This window comes from Mastomys coucha, unplaced genomic scaffold (genome assembly GCF_008632895.1).
Source record: "Mastomys coucha isolate ucsf_1 unplaced genomic scaffold, UCSF_Mcou_1 pScaffold8, whole genome shotgun sequence".
NCBI lineage: Eukaryota > Metazoa > Chordata > Mammalia > Rodentia > Muridae > Mastomys > Mastomys coucha.
In genome coordinates this window covers 25,616,675-25,637,242 of record NW_022196914.1, presented here as the reverse complement: position 1 = coordinate 25,637,242, position 20,568 = coordinate 25,616,675, and the positions used below count along the sequence as shown (strand labels likewise).

Here is a 20,568-nt window from a genome sequence, read left to right as displayed (position 1 = left end):
GAGCTGAAGAGATTTGCAGCTCTATAAGAGGAAGAACAATAAGAACTAACCAGTATCCCCAGAGATCCCTGGGACTAAACCACCAACCAAGGAGTACATATGGTGGGACTCATGGCACCAGCTGCATATGTTGCAGAGGGTGGCCTAATTGGTCATCGATGGGAAGAGAAGCCTTTGGTCTTGTGAAGGCTCTATGCCCCAGTGTAGGGGAATGCCAGGGCCAGGAGTGAGACAGGGTGGGTTGTTGAGCAGGGAGAGTGGGGAGGGAATAGGGGTGTTTTTGGAGGGGAAACTAGGAAAGGGGAAAACATCGAAATGTAAATAAAGAAAATATCTAATAATAAAAAAAGAAATAGTGCATGTTGGCAGCATTGTAAGGTGAAAATGAAACTAGTGCAGAATATTTGTAAGGTATAACACAGATAAAGTTCTATTATGGGGCTAGTGAGATGGCTCAGTGGGTAAGAGCACCGTCTGCTCTTCTGAAGGTTGTAAGTTCAAATCTCAGCAACCACATGGTGGCTCACAACCACCCATAGTGCCCTCTTCTGGTGTTTCTGAAGAGAGTGACTACTCACATACATGAAATAAATAAATAAATCTCTTTTAAAAATAAGTTCTATTACATGTTGTGGACAATGCTTCAAATTAAAAAAAAAAAGAAAGAAAGAAAGCAGAATAAAAAAATAAGAAAGTCGGCTCAAGATTTAAATGAACATTGTCCATGCATTACACAAACTCCTACAAACATCTAAATTTGTAAAAGGAATTGAAAGTGTAAAATGATTTCAGTCACATAAAATGAGTTAGAATAATGAGATATATATACTTACTTATATATTTATATATATAAATATACATTTAGTCATCAGCATCATAATAATATTTGAAATTTTAAAAAACTTAAGACTCAAATGACTGTCAGTAAATAAACATTCAAGTGAAAAAAAAAGCATATCAATAAAGAAGAATACTCAGAAATAAAATGAAGAACTAGAAATGTAAGTGACATTGTGATAAAGTCAATGAATTGCAGACTGAGTGAAAGAAGGCAGACTATATGTATATATTATATATATAATATATATACTTTTAATATTTTAACATTTAGTCTTTTTAGAAAGAGAATGTTACTTAGTTGTAACATGATTGTTATATAATGCTATAATTTAATGAAAAACTATTGTCTTATGCTTATAATGAAGAAACTTGGTGATATGCATAGAAATTTAAAATAAGAATAGGTTTATTAGCATTAAGACACAAACCAATGAAGACACAAACATATAGAGAATTAAATCAACATGGATGTAAAAAAGTATCCTTAACTTGATATCACATTGAGAATAAAATTTCATATGTGGAATTTAGAAAGGATCTGACAGCTTTTGAATAATTTATATCTTGGTCATACACAACTTCAGTTTAAAAGCAATAAAACTTCTCATCAAAGAAACTTATCTTTACATAGTAAATGGAGAGTTTTACAGTAAACCATACCTGGCCACAATGTAGTGATCATGGGGATCTCAGCCCCAGGAGATACATCTTCCACTCAACTCCATTGATCAGAAGAGGGGTTAGGAGTGTTTTAAGAGTCAGAGGAACATGATGTGTGCTGTCAGTTTCTTTCTTTTAGAAATGGCTGAGTAATTTTACTGTTGCCCCTTTCAGTTTTTCCCCCTAGCCAACCAACCTCTGCTCACTTGTGACACTTGCCTACCCATGGAAATACTCCCTACCAGGGTGACAGTGGCTACACTAGGCTAGGACATAAGTAGGTGTGTGGTAAATTACTCTTTTATTGAATTTAAGATTCAATTTAAGATGAATTTAAGATTGAATTTAAGATGAAACCCTACCTTACACTGGTAAAACAGCTAAGCACCTGAGACTAGGTAGGCCATAGGCATAAGGAAAAATAACAATAGAATAATTCTGAGTCATTTATTTATATATCCATAGATGAGTATGTTGCTCAGCCCTCAACAGTGAAGCGTTTTCTTGATGTATATGGGAATTAGCATAGAGATCCACTATGGGAGAATGTGCTGAGAGTGGTAGACTTTGGGTTATTGAGTCCTAAATGAGATGCCTTTGTCAACCACCTACCCTCAAGGTTCACGGATCTTTATAGTAGAGGTTGTAGAAAGATTGTAAATAATATGAGACCCAAGGAAACAGTGTCTCCCAAACATAAAATGACTGATGCTCATATAAACTCATAGCAATTATGATATCTTGCAGAAGACCAATATAGTCTCTTACTAAACAAAATCCTCACACTGAAAATGGGAAATGGACCAAGAAACTATTTGTAATGGATACCTACTGGGAAAGGGAAAAATCGGTTTTCTCCCAAGGAGTGTTACTGGGTATGTCAAGCACAAGCCAGGGTACGCCCCATGATGAGGAATAATTGACCAACACAGAGTAAACTCCATATCTTTTTATGGGGGCTTTTTGTTAATTTTGTTTGGTTTGACACACTTTATTTTATTGATTCTTTTTGCTTGTTTTGATTGTTGTGGGTTTTTTTTTCCTTTGGTCCTTTTTAAAGGTAGAGAAAGAAAGAAAGAAAGAAAGAAAGAAAGAAAGAGAGAAAGAAAGAAAGAAAGAAAGAGAGAGACAACACAAAGAAAATGTGTGTGTGTGTGTGTGTGTGTGTGTGTGAGAGAGAGAGAGAGAGAGAGAGAGAGAGAGAGAGAGAGAGAGAGAGAGAGAGAGAGAGAATGAGATAATGAGCAAGAACATGAAGTTGGGTGTGTCAGAAAGTAAGTGAAAAGTGAAATCTGGGAAGTGTTGTGGGAGGGAAAATATGATTAAAAAAATGGCCGCATAGACATAACTTGAACAATGAATTCCTTGGCATATGCCTTAAGGACTTAAGAGCTGACATCATAGACACTTGCTCAGCAGTGTTGATTGCTACTCTAGTCACAAGAGCTGAGAAATGAAAACAACTGAAATGTTCTTCAAATAAAGAGTAGATAAAGCAAATGTGGTACATGTACAAAGCAGAGTATTCAGTTGCCAAAAAAAAAAAAAAATGATGCATACACATGAAGACTAAATAGAATCAGTAGCTTCCATTTGTATATATCTATTAGGTCATATGCATATAACACCACAACGTTTAAAGACAAGAAGATCATGAATTTGGGATGGGTTGAGCATGGGATGAGTAAGAGAAGGAAGGGCTGATTTAACTGAATTTGAAATAAAATACTATTCTTTAGAATTCATGTAACAGAGAAATAAAGAGTTCTGAGCTACCTTAGGTTTCATATGTAACACTCATATTTTGGAGTTTCAATAGTAGACTTTACAATGGTAGGTTTTACTGATAAAGGCAACATTATCAGGTATTATTTAGGTAATAATTTTACATGCTGTAAATTAACGTTTGGTTATTTAGCTTTGTATATTTTCTTTCACATCCAGTATATGCCCAAACTCTGGTTGATAAAAATATTGTGTGTTTTTAACTGTAAAGGTGAACACATATCTAATTGTTATTTTAAAAATAAAAATCAATTAAAAAACGGGAAAAAATTGATACTTTTGTAGTAACATGGCAGAAGCAATTTTGAAATGATTACGTGAACAGTGGAATTAGGCAAATGCATGTCTGGATTGAAGTTGGGAGCTAGTATCTCAGGTCAGAGGAGATTATACGCATGGCCTCAGATCCAGAGAGAGGTGTGTGGTTGGATGCTCTCAAGTGAGATAATTCTTATCTCTGGCTGAGGTTTGGCCATTTCTATTGTAGTAAGGTCACACATCTGAGCATCATAAGGAAAGAAGCTTTGGAAACATATTATTGAAGCTCCAAATTGTCAGAAATGAAAAGAATAGACTGAAAGTGTGCCATGATCTGTTGGATGTAGCTTGGATCTGAGCCACAATGAGTTTCCAGAGCTAAAAGTTACTGTTCAAAGAAGACACAAGAGGACATGTTAGATCATGCATTGTCAAGGACATAAAGTCCTCCCTTATAGTGATCCCACTACATTGCTGGCTTCTCATCCATTAAAGAACAAATGAATGCTTTATCTGGGCAGAAACAGCTGGAGGATTGACTATATATATATATATATATATATATATATATATATATATATATATATGCCACACTAGGCCAGGATGTAGGTAGATGTGTGGCAAATTACTTTTTTATTGAATTTAAGATTCTATAAGATGAAACCCATACCTTACACTGGTATATATATCTCACTAGGTATTAGCCTATACTTTTGGACAGATTTCTGAAGAACAACAATGATGTACTGTCTTATACTGATGTTATATAGACAAATAGATGATTTCTTAATTCTTAATGATGGTTCTATAAGAACTCCTAATGCTTATGGTAGTAATTATTAAGCCCTTTATAATAAGGACTGCTACTAAGTCCTCTTACATATCAAAACTGCAATGAGTATCTTCTGGTCTTCAAGTGTCATGAGTTAGTTGCTTCTGAGATAGAAAGCAGGAATTTACAACTTAGAACATATTCGAAGGGGTTGTAAAAAAAATTAACCAAAGGTCATAAAAGGGAACTAATATCCCTGTAGGGACAGGGACAGAAGATGAAATATCAACTGGGTTTATCTATAGAAATCTTCAATGATAACTTATTTGTGGCCTTTAACTCTCCATGAACCTGTAGCTAGTGACATAACAAATGTTAAGTCTTAATGGATACATATGTAAACATCTCTGTTGTAAACTTCTTATTCAATTTATGGTTTGAATTTATGTTATAACTTTTAGTGAACTTTTGTAGAAAAAAAGGATGCTTGGAAAAACCATGTGACCTGATCTATTTCCCTAGAAAAGGTACAAAAGACTAGGAAACATTACATTCCTTGGGGAGAAAGGGCATTATCACAATACAGCAGGAGGAGAGAGCACTATTAGGAGTAAAATAACTTAGGTAAGAAAAGGAAACTTAGAAATTAAGAGAACAATATGCAGAATGCAGAGAGAAATAGGGACAAAGAAGAAGCAGCAGAGAGAGTAGAAAGAGGGGGCAGGTTTCTCCTAGCCATGGGACAGAACAGGTCTTTTCTTAACAGTAAGGTAGGCTTAGTTTTACTAAAGAGGACAATGTGTTTTTCTTAAAGACTTTGTTCTAATTCATTTAGTAATAAAAGGGTAGAAGCTTTTTCTATCTCAGTGTTATAAAGATTGTAGCTTATTTTTCATCCAGAATGAATTCTTTATGTACTGGCACTTGATCTTTGGCTTCATATGCATATGTAAATATGGGTGTGTGTATAAATATGTAATTATGAGAAAAGTATGTAGTTGAGCTGGCTTGCATGAAGATGTATGAATGTGTATGTGTGAATTTGTACTTTTGTGTGAGCTTATGCATATTTGTTTTTGTAAAAAGCCTTTTTTTTTTCTTTTCTCCTGGTTCAATAAAAGTTTATTGCTCCAAACCTCCCTCCAGGCTGACAAGCCAGAGGTGAGGCTTCTGGGAAAGAGAGAAAATTTCTAGCAAATAATCCTTTACTTAATCTCCTGCTGTCAGGCTACAGGCATTAATCGCCCAAGCCAGAGGTCTTCACCAGAGAATGAGCAAGGTAGTTTTAGGATTTTTTAGAAGTTACCAGTAAGCATTCAGTATAGTTAGAGAGCTAAAAGGCCAGAGACCATCAGTCTTCCAAGCTACATCTAGGTCCAACACTGTGTCTGCTTCAACCCATTCCAGGCCAGCCAGGCTCTAGGCTGGAAATGAAGGACACCAGGAGAACATGGCCCACTGAATCAGCTAAGTAGGGCTCATATGATCATAGAGACTGAAATCGTAAGCTGAGGGCCTGCAAGAATCTGCACCAGGTCCTCTGTGTATAGGCTATGTTTTTGTGGGGCTCCTAATAGTGGGATCAGGTGTATCTTTGAATCTTATGATTACTCTTGGCATCTTTCCTTTGGGTTGCCTGTACAGCCTCAATATGAGGGATTTTTGGCTTGTCTTATTGTATCTTATTTTGTCATGTTTGGTTGTTGTTCCTTAGAAGCCTACTATTTTATGAAGGGAAATGGAGGAGCAGTGTATCCGGGGGAGAGAGAAGAGGTGGCAGGGGAGCTAGAGAAACAGAAGGAGGGGAAACTGTAGTTAGGATGTTTTGTATAAGAATATGCTTTCAGTAAAATTATTTAGTATGATGCAATATAAGAAATAGGAAAAGGCTCAAAGAATGTAACAGAGGAGCTGGATGGGGTGGTAGATGCCCATAATTTCAGTACTCGGAAAGTAGACATGAGGATTAATGACTTAAAGGTGATGTCTGTCCTACCTCGGCTGTGTGAAGCACTCTTTCAAAGGCAAATCAGAAAACACACACACACAAACACACACACATGCATGCATGCAAGCACACACACACGTACACACATACACACACATACACACAGACACAAACATACATACACACAGACACATACAAATACACACATACATGCACACACACGCATGCACGCACACACACACATACACACACATACACACATACACACACACCCAGACACAAACATACATACACACACAGACACACACACACATACACAGACACACACACACATACACAGACACACACATAGACACACAAACATACACACACACACACACAGTTAATAGTAGCAAGATGGATAAAATGACAAGAAAGGAAGAGATGTTGTCTTTAAAACTAATTAAATCTGTTCCCCTAAATCAGAAAAGTTACATTATCTTGCTCATGTTTCTGACAAAACATTTGGGCTAGTATTCTTAATGGAAAACGTCTGCCTCTGTTCACTTCTGGCTTCACTTGATGTGAGAGTTCAAGGTCACATTTTGAACAAACTTCTGCCCTGATAGTTTTGGTTGGGATTTCTCTCATTTTTTTCCTTTCCAGGCACCAAATTCCTAATTTCTTTGACTGATTCACTGACATGCAGTGACCTTCAAGACTGTTTTTCCAAAAGACAGTTTTTAGAAAATACATATTTCCACAACAGGTAAGGCAAAACTTTCTACAAAAACAAACAAAAAAGCCTCAAACTATAGTACTTCCAAAGGGTGTGTGTGTGTGTGTGTGTTTGTGTGTGTGTGTGTGTCTGTGTGTGTCTGTGTTCAAGCACTCAGAAATGGGTTTTGTGAAACTTGTAAGCATATAAAAGACACGTGGTAGGCAGGGCTGCTTTATGTCAAGGGAACTACCTGGAAAAATGTGAAATTTTCAGGAAACATAATTCTCAAGGGATAAAATTCTGGTTTTCTTGAAATAAGAGAGAGAATAGATTCTCTATATCAAAGGATGACTTTAAATGTTGAGTAAGATAAAACACACTAAGAACTAGATAAAACTAGATAAATTGAGGTGATAAGATGAAATGTCTCAGGCAAAGAGACATTAAAAATTACCTGGCAGAAAAGTCACATTAGCTAAAAATAAATTACAGTGTAGCGTATATCACAATCATCAGAAGAATAGAGATTTGTGGCTGCTCCTGTACAGATAATAGGTTTTCTGGGAGATCTGGGAGTCAAATGGTCTTTAAAGCATCAAGTTAGAAGGTAAAATACTGCCTGAGCAATACATCCCTAAGTATATGGTTTGAATACTATAGAACACACTGTTTTAATAATGGTAATGATCATTAACATGCATTTAGATGTTTTAAGGGCAAGATGTTTTAAAGGAGATTCCTATCATTAGATTACTTAATCTTAAAAGCAATCTGAAAAGGTGGCCAAAGTTTTTCACATATTATAGGCAAGAAAGCAGATGAATTAACAAAAGTGATATTAAGAAGAAACATCAGCATTAAACATAAGGCTGATGCCCCCATTTCTAATATCCTAATGGCTATTCTCTAGTCTTTTAAAGATGTCATGAGAGCCTTTTTTGTGATGTCCCTACCATGCTTACTTTCTAAGAAGTTAGCCAGAACTTGCTGCCTGTGAACCAAATAGAAAAATTGTTTGCCTTGATGTACCACAAGCTCTGAAGGTCAGTGAAAGTTGTTCCAATGCAGTTACGTGTCCATCTGTTCTTTCCGAATAATAGAGATCTTGTAAAATAACATGAATTTTAGATGAAACTGTCTTTAAAGAACAGAAGATATCATATTTTACTTCAATGATACAAGAAAATTTGTGATTTTTCCTTTGGTTTTATTCATTTTTTCTATGCATATACAATGAGTATCAAACACTGTTTTAATGCTGTAGAGCAACCCAAACCTTAGTCTTTTTGAGATCAACCAACGAACATTCACGTTTCACTGATGTATTCCCCAGGGGAATATTTGAAGTTGTGCTTTGCCCTGTCATAACTGAAAAATGCAGTCTCCTTCACAGTCTCTGTGCCTGAACACTTGCTCAGCAGCTGGAGTTTTAAGTGAGATATGAGAGCCTCTAGGGCAGTGGTCTGACTGAATTAACTAGCTGCTGTGGAAAGAAAGTGCTCTGAAGTTGTCACTCAGCCCTGCCTCTGTCTACTTCTACCTGCTACATATGTACTCTTCCATCATGGCTAGGGATCCCTGCCTGCAATGAGGCAATTGGTAATCAACTCCTCCTTTAGTTGCTTCTCTCAAATATTATATCTCAGTGACAAGAAAAGTGATCAACAACTCAGATTAACAGCTATGCACACTTCCTCCTGCACTAGAGTGCAATTATTACTAAGGGCAACATATTTTGAAGCATATTAAGCTCACTATATATAAGTATCCCTACTTGCCATGAATTGATGCTATATGTCTGTAGCCCTACTCTTATATGCATAGAGGTTGGGCACTTCTAGTGAATAGTGCATTGCCAAGTTTCTCTTTTGATTTATCCATCACTAGTTATAATACTCAGTTTATTGGCTCTGTTATCCTAAGTAGAATATAGGTCACTAAAGACCGCATTAGAGTAGAAAGTCTTTATGCTTTCCTCCCACCGTTCCATATTTTTTACTTTTCATTTTTATGGATCTTAATAAATTTGTTTTTATTCTTATGGGTGTTATTGAAACTCATGAACTCCATTTTGGAAAGGAATTAGTGTTTCTATGCTGGCTATAGTAAGTCCATGTGATCTTCAGACAGGAGGACTGAGAGCACCACTATTCACACTCAAGTCTGATTTTTACTTCTAGGGATACTTAATTCATTGCAGTTCATGTCTATTACGAGCTAGCTATCTGCTATAATTTTTTACCAGCTCATGGGTGAAGATCAATAAATAACTTATATGTAAATAAAATATTGTGGTATAAGATGGACATTTTAACTTCTGATATCTTGGGTGGAGGGAAAATATCAGGGTACTGGAAAAACTATTACATAAGGAAAAAAAGGGGTTCTGATCCTGAGACTATGCCTCATGGGCTGACTGTGAGACTGTGATATTTTACAGCCAGTTGGACATTTATAAATCTCTTTTGTGAAAGTGAGATTAGCACTTTGCCAGCTGGATGAATCATATGCTTGTGTCCAAAGAGTCAGGGGACAAGGGGATGGAGAGGATGTATGCAGGTTACTGGTCAAGTTGGGGGTGGATTGCTGTGTCTGCACTGCTCCTACCTATGAAGAATTATTTCAACCACGCAACTGATGTACCACCTGCAAGTAATATCTCTAGTGCACAAATTCTACTAACGCCACAAGAAAGGTAGCAATATTTTGCACTCAACAGCTGTTCTCCTATGGTCTCTCTGTCTCAGACTCAGCCCAAGAAACATCTTTATTTCACCACCTTCTAACAGCAGAATCCCCAAAGGGAACAACAAGCCTGATGTAGCAAGGAAGAAGAATCGAGTTTGCACCTAATCTAATCCCACACCTTACTGCACTGAAACTAAAAATATAGTGAATTACACATTTCAATAGTTTGCAGTCATGTGAAGAACTTCACAAATGACTTAAGTCCTGTCTAGAGATCAAGTTGATGTAAAATGAGAGGTTTTGTTCCAATTGGTTCTTCCACCTGTAGGTAAGCAGGTTGGCAATGTTCATATGTATATATATGTATATATGTATATATGTATTCATATATGTGTGTGTGTATGTGTATGTGTGTAGAAACAATAATAAAAGAGGCCATGAATTTAAAAGAGCAAGACAAGGTACATGGGAAAGTTTGGAGGGAAGGGAAGAATGATGTAATTACATTATAATTTCAAAATATAAAATAAATAATTAGTAAAAAATGCTTCTGTGGTCCTGTGTACAATTGAAGGACTTGGCAGTCAATGCAATGTTTCATACTCCTAATTTATTATGATGAACTCTAGAAGAAACTTCATGCTGGTCTCTTTGGAGCTGCTTATTTCACCCCTCTCTCTGAGGCTTCAGGTTTGACATTCGATTTGACATTTATCTAATAATTGACACATGCTAGGTAATGGTGGGTTGGGGTTCACCCTTAAGTCAAGTAATGAGTTAATGAATAAATCGCACCTTACAAAGTCAGTAATTCACCATTTCCAATCATCTATTTACTCAAGAAAGTGTCATATTCACTCAGCTGATGAGTTCCGGAGAGTAGAATTGCAGTGACCTCAACTAACTACAAAACAACCCCTCCACATTTCTATGCTGCATAATAAATAAACACAACATCATCAATAACATGACCTCAACCTGCCAGACGAAGTGAAATCCAAAGAACCACTCTTCAAATAACAATCTGGAATAGCACATACTTATAAAAGATTTTTAAAATATCTTCACATAGTGAGAGCTTTTCATAATTTAAAATATGACCCTTTATAAAGGTAAAATTGCACGTCTTGAAAGTAGAAAGGCAAATATATAAAGGAGCTAAGCTCTCAGTCCAGCATCAGAGACATGAAGACTGAATGCTTAAGTTGTATTAAGTTCACAAAACCTTTTATAGTCTTTTTGTAAAGCCAGTTTTTAAAGAGCAAAATTGAACAATAGATCAGAATTAGCCTATTTGGAATACTTTCTGTTAACATTTAATATTTTTTATAAATTTAAAGTTGTTCCTGAGTTTCAATAGGCTCTTCATACTCCAGTAGCTTATTTCCAACTCTGTTGAAGACTGAAAGCCTTTTGAAGCATGGCCACTCCCGAGAACATTTTATGTCCATATAGTGACATGCAGATGCCCATGTGACTTGAGATCTAATATCACCACCATGTCTCTCCCTGCCCCATATTTAGGAACTTGCACAGACACAGTCAATTCACATTCTTTCAAAGCTACCATGTATGTGAATAAATGCTCTGTCTTGATTCATATCTAAACACTATATATCTACTGTGAGTATATTATGTATGTGTATTTATGTCTTGATTCATAGTAGTGTCTCATGTTATGGGACTGATTTGCATTGAGTACAAACTGTAAATAAAATAAATAAAGGCTGAAGGGCGTGCTTTAGTTATTCTTCTGTTGCTGTGAAGAGACATCAATATCATGGCAACTTGTACAAAAGAAAGCATTTAATTGGTACTGGCTTAGAGTTGTTTAGTCCATTATTCTCATGCAGGCAAGCATGGCAGCATACAGGTAGACACTGTAGCTGAGAGTTCTACATCTGGATCCAAAGGCAGAAGAAAGAGTGAGAGTCACTGGTTCTGGATTGGGATTCTGAAACCCCAAAGCCCATCCCCCTAGTGACACACTTTCTCATACAAGGCCACACCTAATCCAACAAGGCCACATCTCCTAATCGTTTCAAACAGTGTTACTCCCTCTGAGGTTTGGGGACCATTTTCATCCAAATTACAAGAGGCATGGGAGAAAGATGATCAAAATATCTACATTTACTATCTTTTTGGCTTGGTCAATAAGTTTGTTGTTTTCATGAAAAAAAAAAAGTCCTCATAGAAAATTGCTTTAGCTTTCAGCACCCCATTCCTGAGCTCTGAGGACACTTGTCTTCTTTTGAGCAACTGATCTTTCTTCTGGGCAAGAGACATTGGGATGATTCTAACTCTTCTTTGCTTCTCTCTTGGTTCCTCTTCTCATAGACTAGAGTCTCTGAGCTTTCTTATAGACTTCCTCCATGCTGAGAGTTATGCTGTTCTCTATGTACCAGGAGAGCTGTTTCTTACAGGCATCTTCATCTTCCTCTATTAGGTAGCACATGTAGTCTCCAACATTCTTACCCATGTTGTGCTTCCAAGGTGCTTCTGCATTGAACTCCTCACATTCAGAGTCATAACTAGGAAATCGTTCTGTACTATGAGAAATAGACAAGACTCCATCCACAGATCCCTTCAGGGCCCTAAACCCTTTATTGCCAGTTGAAGTTTGGGCAAGACCTGCATTCAAATAGTAAGTGAAGGCACCAGGCTGACCTTTAATGCGTTCCACATGGTATTCATCTCCAGTCATCTTCACTTGGCCTTCATAGGTCTGGTCAAATCTATTGAGAAGCCTGTGAACCAGCCGCAGGCCAGTACAAAGGCTTCAGCATAATTTGTCAGACAAACTTTTACACCATATTTTGGAAGTTCATGTGCATAGACTGAGCAGAATATCATATCTTCTTCTATATGGGCATATGCAATCTGGCAAATGACATCACTGTTATTTACATGAACTATCTTCCTATATTTGGGTGTGTTGTACTTATTTTTGTCCTGGATCACCAATTGTTTCCAGGAATAGGAGTCAGCCTTCTAAACCTCACTTGGTATCTTTCATAAAACCCCATCCTACAGAACAAAATGTTGCAACCACAGCTCCACACAGACCTTCAGACTGGACCACACTAGAGGGAAAAGCTCAGTACCTTTCTGATTGCTATGTGCATAAGCACAGTCATACTTATAACTGTTAGAGGTAATAGTGGCTCAACTATTCTTGGTTGTCAACTTGACAACATCTGCATATGTGGAATTAACTAAAACACCAAAAGATAAAGAGCACGCCTGTGAGGGATTTTTGCTTAATTTGAAGTAGGAAGATCCACATCTAATCTGAAGCTTTAGCAAGAAAGACACTCCTTTAATCCAGATCTTTTGAGCTGGAAAAACCCACATCTAATCCAGTTCACATTTTATGAGGACATGGAAGAAGGAAGCTTTTGTTAAAAGCCTGCTTTCTCTCACCTTGCTAGCAAGTCCACTTATTCAGTGATATTAGAGCCACATCTACTGAATTCCAGAGTATAATGGAGAACAGTTGAGACATACAGCTTTGTGTACTGAGCAACTACTGGATTCTTGGACTTTCTATTCATAGCTTGCCATCATTGAATTAGCTAGATCTCAGCATGTAAGTCTTTCTAATAAATTCCTTTTATACATACATACGTGCATGCACACATACATACATATATGCATACATACTTACTGTGGTGGTTTGAATATGTATGGCCCAGGGAGTGACACTTGTTGGGGTGGCCTTGTTGGAAGAAGTGTTTAAGTATGGGGGTGGGCTTTGAAAGACCTTCCTCCTAGCTGCCTAAAAGCCAGTCTACTCCTGTTTGCCTTCTTTCAAGATGTAGAACTCTCTGCTCCTATATCTCTATGCCTGCTTAGATGCTGGCATGCTTCATTTCTTGATGATTATGGACTGAAGCTCTGAACTTGGAAGCCAGCCCCAATTAAATGTACTTGTAAGAGCTGCCTTGGTCATGTTGTCTCTTTATAGCAATGGCAATCCTTGCAAAGACAGCATTCATAATCAATACACACACACACATATATACACACACACAGAGACAGAGAGACAGAGATGGACAGAAACAGAGACAGAAAGACAGTGAGAGAGACAGAGGCACACAGAGAGATTCTAATAAGTTTTGTTACTCTAGAGAACTCTTTTGATTGGAAATACCAGAGGCAAAGAGAGGCAAATAATGTTCCAGTCAAACAGCACTTAGGGAAGATTGAGGCAGCCAGGCAAGCTGAAGTCTTGACTCTAAAGCTCTTTCTCATTGCTTTTGTGACTCTAAAGCTCTTTCTCATTGCTTTTGTGCAATTCAAAGTCTGGGCAGATAACTTCTGAGTCTTTTCTTCCTATTTTGACACAGTGTGAGTCTTACTTTCCGTAAGTGTCAGCAAGTAGAATAATGTGGAGAGTGGATTCTTAGAGACTCAAGCACTTAAAATAGCAGGGAGCTTGGTCAGAACACACCTGAAATAAATATCTTGCAGAGATAGCACATTCTCAAAATGCAACCCGTTTAATTAAGACAGAGAAAGAGAGGCCATGGTGTCAACTCATCTAGTTCCCATGTCCTTATTGAGGCAACACCAATTTCCCAAGTTTCCCTTTATAAATAGAAAGTGTGTTGAGTGCAAGGATACTTATGAAATAAAACGAGTCATAAGACAGGACATCATTTTTTTTTATTTAGTGATTACCTTTTAGTTTAATGTTAGTTGACATATATGTTTTTCTTTTGTTTTGTCTTGTTTATGCTTGTTTGTTTGTTTTTTAGGTTCTCAACAAGCCTTATCTTTTTTTTTTACCCTGCTTCAGTATGTTCTTTCTCTAATCCTGACACTATGATTTGTGTACTTTTTCAAGCAAGCACACTGAACTTGTACAGCTTGCTCTTTCTGTCACCAACACATATAACCTACCACCACTTATACCTTCTCTCTTAGCTTACAATTGTTATGCTATTTTCCAAACCTCCACCACTTTCTCCTAGTTCCAACTACATTTTGGCACATTTCACTGGCTTCCATATGCACTTCATCAAATTCACATGAGACCCCCTTTGGCAGTTTAAAACTGTAATTCCTCACAACTTTTTTTTAAGAGGAAAAGAAAACTTGTGGAAAGGTGTCCACAGAAATAAAGGTGTATCCAAAAGTTTTTTGAACTCTGCAGTTTGTATTGGCATAGGATTGATAGAGCCAATGGATAGGACGTAACTGAGAGGCAAGAAGTGACATTGAATTTGAAGATGTGAGAGATTTGGTCATGGAGATCAGTAGGAAAAGGCAGAGCAGGCAACAGAAAGTTCTGGGACAACTGATAACCCAAATGCAAGAGTATGAAATTATAAAAGAAACCCTGGCACATAAAGTTTTTTTAAAGAAATTGAAAAGTACAAAGTATTAAAAGTCAGGTATATTTCCTTTTATATAGCTGAATAATCATGAATTAGTCTATGGGATAATTTTAAGAGCTAGTCACAAAAACTTGCATGAAGGGAATTATATCCTTTAAAATGAAAACATCTAAAAGAATGAAGACTATGATCTGAATATTTATATCTACACAATTACATTGAAGCCATACCCTAATGTAAGTTTCTTTGAAAGTAAAGTCTTAGGAAGTAACTAAGTCAGTGGTTCTTAAACTGTGGGTCTTGACCCCTTTGGGGATCGAATGATTCTTTCACAGGAGTCAAATATCAGGTATCTGCATAACAGATATTTACATTATGATTCATAACAGTGGGAACATTACATTTATGATGTAGAAACAAAAATAATTTTATGGTTGGGGTCACCATAATATGAGGAACAGTATTAAAGGATTTCAGTATTAGAAAGGTTGATAACCCCTGAACTAGGTTGTGAACAGGGAGTTTCATAACTGGGATGGAGTTCATAGGGAGACCACAGCAAACCTCGATACTTTAGTCAGGTGAAGACATAGAGATTGTGGTATGTGAAGAGGATCCTCAGTAGACAATACAATTTTACTGTTTATCTGACCCTGAACTTTCTAGGCCTCACATTGAAAATATGAGTTTTGGTTGTCCATAAAGTAGGTGGTTTATGTTATTTTTCTATGGCAGCTGAAGCCGACCTATACAGTCCTTCCCTACTTATTAAGGAGAAACTATGCAATAGCATCTTAATGGAAAAGACAGAGAACATTTGTGTCAAAGATGTTTGCAAAATACCAAATCAATAAGAAACAATAGTTATAAGATAAAAAGACATAAATATCAGTCAAGATATCTAACCAATTAAATAGAACATGAAATATAAATGAGCACACAATTTGTAGAGAGCGTTTGAATGGACAGAGAACCTATTAAGATGAATAAGTATTTAGTGAGATGTAAAGCTTGTAAGGAAAGTTTACTCAACACATACCAGATTGCCAGGTAATTAAAAGCTTAAAATTAAAAGTATCATGTGAAGGTTTTGAATATGGGTGAACCTATACAATGACGGAGGAAATGCAAATTAGAATACGTCCTGTGGTATATGATTTGTCAAAATCTAGTGATTTGAAATCATGCGTTATTTTAGACTTCAATATATTAGCATCAGGCCTACGGTTTCATGGAGTGGGCAATTGCACAAAATGTTCTTAGTGTCATTGTCAGTAACAGAGCAAAACTGTTTTGCTCACCCTGACACTCTCTCATCTAATGGCCATTGCTAGGGAAATTGCTATGGGCACTCTAGAATAACCATGCAGACCATTTGTGAACAATTATGACCTAGACACATTTCCTTCCCAATGGTTATGACAACACACTACATTTTTTATTCATTGGGTTGATCATTTAGTTATTTTGTCTGACTCTGAGTATAATAGCTCACAACTATCCAATGTTTGTGGAGAGATCTCCTGTCTGTGTTAACACAATTAAACCACAGCTGCATTTTGCAGTTCAGAGTAGTGTAGTCTCAGCTTTTTTTTTTCAAAAACATCTGTTGTAGCTCTATCAAAGACTACAGAAAAACAAGAGAAAATATCGACTTTTCTGTGCTTGATTTAGAAGAGATGCGAATTATTTCAGTGAAAGTGACTTAGAAGTATAAGACAAATATGCTGCAAGGAAAGGCCAATCCAGGGGAGAGAAGATCTCAGCCCCTCACCCCCAGTGCTTTTTAAGTCATCCCTGGATCATTTTCTGTTGACATTGAAACCTGAGGGTCAATTTAAGTTTCAATATATGTTGTGATTTTCATGGCAATTGATACACAAATAGAAATATGTTAGTGCATAGATATCGTTCCCAAAATTCCAACTAACTCTTCACTTTCTATTTATGAACTTAAATGATCAATTTAAATATCCAGTTGATACTTATAGATTCTATCTTAGTAAATTTAAAATGTTCAGTAATGTTGTGGAATTAATGAATCTGTGTAATTGCCATTATAATAGAATGAGGAAAGGAATACTGATCAAGACTAAGAAACTCATGAATAAGCTTGTAATCTAGAAGATTTAGCTATCTAAATTTAAATTGTATTCATGTGAATAATTTTCTTCTTCAATTTTAAAATTAATTCCTTTCAGAGGAAAAATGTCATTATTCTTGAAAGACACTTTCGGTGAGAGGAATGTCTTAGACCTCCGAGAAGTAGAGTCACGAATGGTGGTGAACCACCATGTGTGTGCTGCTAAACAACCCAAGGCCCTGTGCTTGTGCTATAGATTTAATAACTGAGTCATTTGTTTCATATGGTCTGTAGAACTCTAACATGGTGAAACAAAAGTGTTATCTAAGTTTTGGCATGCAATAAAGTCTTCACAAGCCGTTGTGTGGTTGTAAAAAGTAAAGAAATAGTAATAGAATCTCAAATGAATGAAGAAATTATGAAGTCAAATAAAAATATAGATATCTTAAAACGAAATATTATCTGCCAAAACTTTTAGCATGTACATCTTCTTTGGATAAAGAACAGTCAACTTCATAAAATTATTTAGAGCTGCAAAAGCAATAGTATAGGCAAAAGCCTATGATAGATCTGAGCCCTACTTAGTGTAGTATTTGGTTGTAGATTGGGCTTAGAAGCAAGAGTCCAAAATCCAATATATGGATTATCTAATAACACAAAGAAGATAAGGCTTCTCAAACTTTAATTTCTTTAAAGTTTTTAAAGAGCTTATTATACAAGCTTCAGCTGAGTGTTTATCAGGGAAATGCACAATAATCAGCCTGAGACACAGCCCTTTAATAGGAAACAAAGGAATACTATTATTTATATCATTTGAAGTATGTGAATGATAACTGATTAGCATAGAGCCTAACAGAGGACATGTGGTATCTGTTGGTAATGATGACATCTGCAATCCTTACCTGACTTGCCAACACAGGGCCTGACAGTGACTGTCGTATCATGTTCTTCCATGCCAGGTAAGTCTGAAACTTTGGTGGAATTTGTTACTCTAAAGATGAGTTATGAATAATGCATCTGAAATTTCTTTATGTCATCCAAATTTTTAATTTAATTAGCATTGACAGTGGCTACCTTTGTCTTATTCCAGTCTTCATAGTCTCATGAATTTTGTCCCATTTAGTATGAAGTAAGCTACACATTTGTCATATACAGTCTGTATTATGCTGAAGTATGTTTCATATATTTTTAATTTCTGCCAGACTTCTATCATGAATAGATGTTCAATACTAAAATATCTCTTTTCTATATCAAAATGATCATGTGATTTCTGCCCCTTGGTTTATTTATATAGTGTATTTATCTTACCACTTTATTTATACTGATATGCTCTTATGTTCCAGGTATAAAAATAGGAGTTGTGATCATGATCTCCTTAATATATTCTTAAATTTGTTTGGTAGATATTTTGTTTATAAAATTGGCATCTATGCTCATTAGAGAAATGGATCTGTGGTTGATTTTTCTTTGTTGTTTCTTGTAAATTTGTCTGACTTTGCTGTCATAATAATATCGGTAGAGGTCTGAGGTTTTTAGATACCACTGAGCTTATTACACAGGTTTTAGTTGAGTGCTTATCAGGGAAATGCACAAAAATCAGCCTGAGACACAGCCTTTGCCTTTTCCCTACTAAGGTTTATCAGGAAAGTGTAGAGAACTAGGCCTAAAAGACAGCACTTGCCTCTTCCTAAGTAGGGACACTAAACTCGCCATTTCTCAAGATGTTATTTTCTTCTAAGCACAGAAGGGAGGCCAGATATCCATTGGCTCTCTGTCCTAGAAAACCTTCTGACAAAGCATCAGTAGAAGCAAAAGTTACCTATAGTGGAGAAAGGCCAAAATACAGCTTGTCAGAGGATTTTGGAGTCAAGCAAAATGAAGTCCCGATGCCAGAGGAAGAAGTCCCTCGCACCTGTCTTCTCTCTGTTATAAGGGAAATTTTAGAGGCCATAATGTAAATGAGAATGCTTCACACTGGGATCATCATAAGACCTGACCTGGCTAGAGTCTGTATTACCAGTTTGGAGATCTCCATCTATCAAGTGTCGGTAGCAAGCTAACTTCTAGTTAAGGTACAAAAGCACAGGAAGAGACTTCTGTTAAGAATGTCTGCTCTGGGCACCAAACCCTGACACTTTTACTGATGTCATGCTATGCTTGCAAACAGGAGCCTAGCATGGCTGTCCTAAAAGCAGCTGAATGAGACAGATGTAGATATTTAGAGCAAACCATTGGACTATGGTCTGGGACCCCAATGTAAGAGTTAAGGAAGGACTGAAGGAGCTGAAAGGTATGGCAACCCCTTCAGAACAACAACAGTATCAAGAAACCTGAACACTTGCAAGCTGCCAGAGACTAAGCTACCAACCAAATAACTAACATGGGCTGGTCCGTGGCCCCTGGCACATACCTAGCAGAGGACTGCCTTGTCTGGATTTAGAAGGAGAGGATGTGCCTAATCCTGTAGAAACTTGATACCCCAGAGAAGGGGAATGCTGGAAGGGGTGAGGTGGGGCTTAGTGGGTTGGTGAGGGAGCACCCTCTCAGAAGCAAAGGGAAAGGAGGATGGGGTTAAGAACTCTGGCTCCTGAGGGACAAGGAAGAGGGTAACATTTGAAATAAATAAAATATAATAATAATAATAATAATAATAATAATAATAAGAAGAAGAAGAAGAAGAAGAAGAAGAAGAAAATGTCTGCTCTGCCCCTAGAGGCTTTACAGGTTTGGTTGTTGTGTCATATGTACATCAGTAGGTGGCAGAGAGAGAGAAAGAGAGAGAGAAAGAGAGAGAAAGAGGCTATATCTACACTCAGTGTTCTGACCTGTGAACACCAGAATGATTGGTAGCCTCACAACCTCTGAAAAAGTGAGCCTGATGTTACTATCCATCTGGCCCCAGGCAGGCTCAGATGGGCTCCCAGGACAGGGAGAAAGCAGGAGACTAGAAGGACCCCATCTTGGATCTCAAGCCCTGGAGGGAGTAAGCCCAAGACAACCAACATTTGTAATGGGCCATTCAGACAAACTTGGTGAGGAGCAAGCCCCAGAGGATCAGCAGATAGGTGCGATGTGTCCCAGACAGGGAACTATCCTGTGATGACCACCAGTCTGGTGTTGGACAGGCCTGGGAGGGGAAGACTACAACTGAGATGACCCCAGACACTCAGAGACCCTGAGTACCACTAAAAGGAACAACTAAGTGGTAGAGAAATGACAGAGCAAGAAAACCTAAAGAATGTGGGCACAATGAAGAGAGGAAGCACTGGAGACTTGAGGTTGGTGAGGAACAGCCTGATTTGAGTAGCTGGTGATGTCACCTGGGACCATGATGGGGTCCTGGCCTGTGCTTCCATCAGAGACTGTGTCTGAGTCTGCTCTACAGCTGCAGGGGTCAGGCTGCCACTTGGGGACATATTGATGTTTGAAGACTGGGGAAATTGGCCCCAGCATTTGCCAGCATATCTTGGAAGAGCTGGCCTTGGGCATGTG

The 20,568-nt window shown here is 37.3% G+C and overlaps 2 pseudogenes; one reads left to right on the top strand and one right to left on the bottom strand.

Annotated features, from left to right (window-relative positions):
• Window positions 1-11,854: 11,854 nt before the first annotated feature.
• Window positions 11,855-12,677, bottom strand: LOC116083863 (annotated as a pseudogene).
• Window positions 12,678-19,778: 7,101 nt separating this feature from the next.
• On the top strand, window positions 19,779-19,935 carry LOC116084011 (annotated as a pseudogene).
• The last annotated feature ends 633 nt before the right edge of the window (window positions 19,936-20,568 follow it).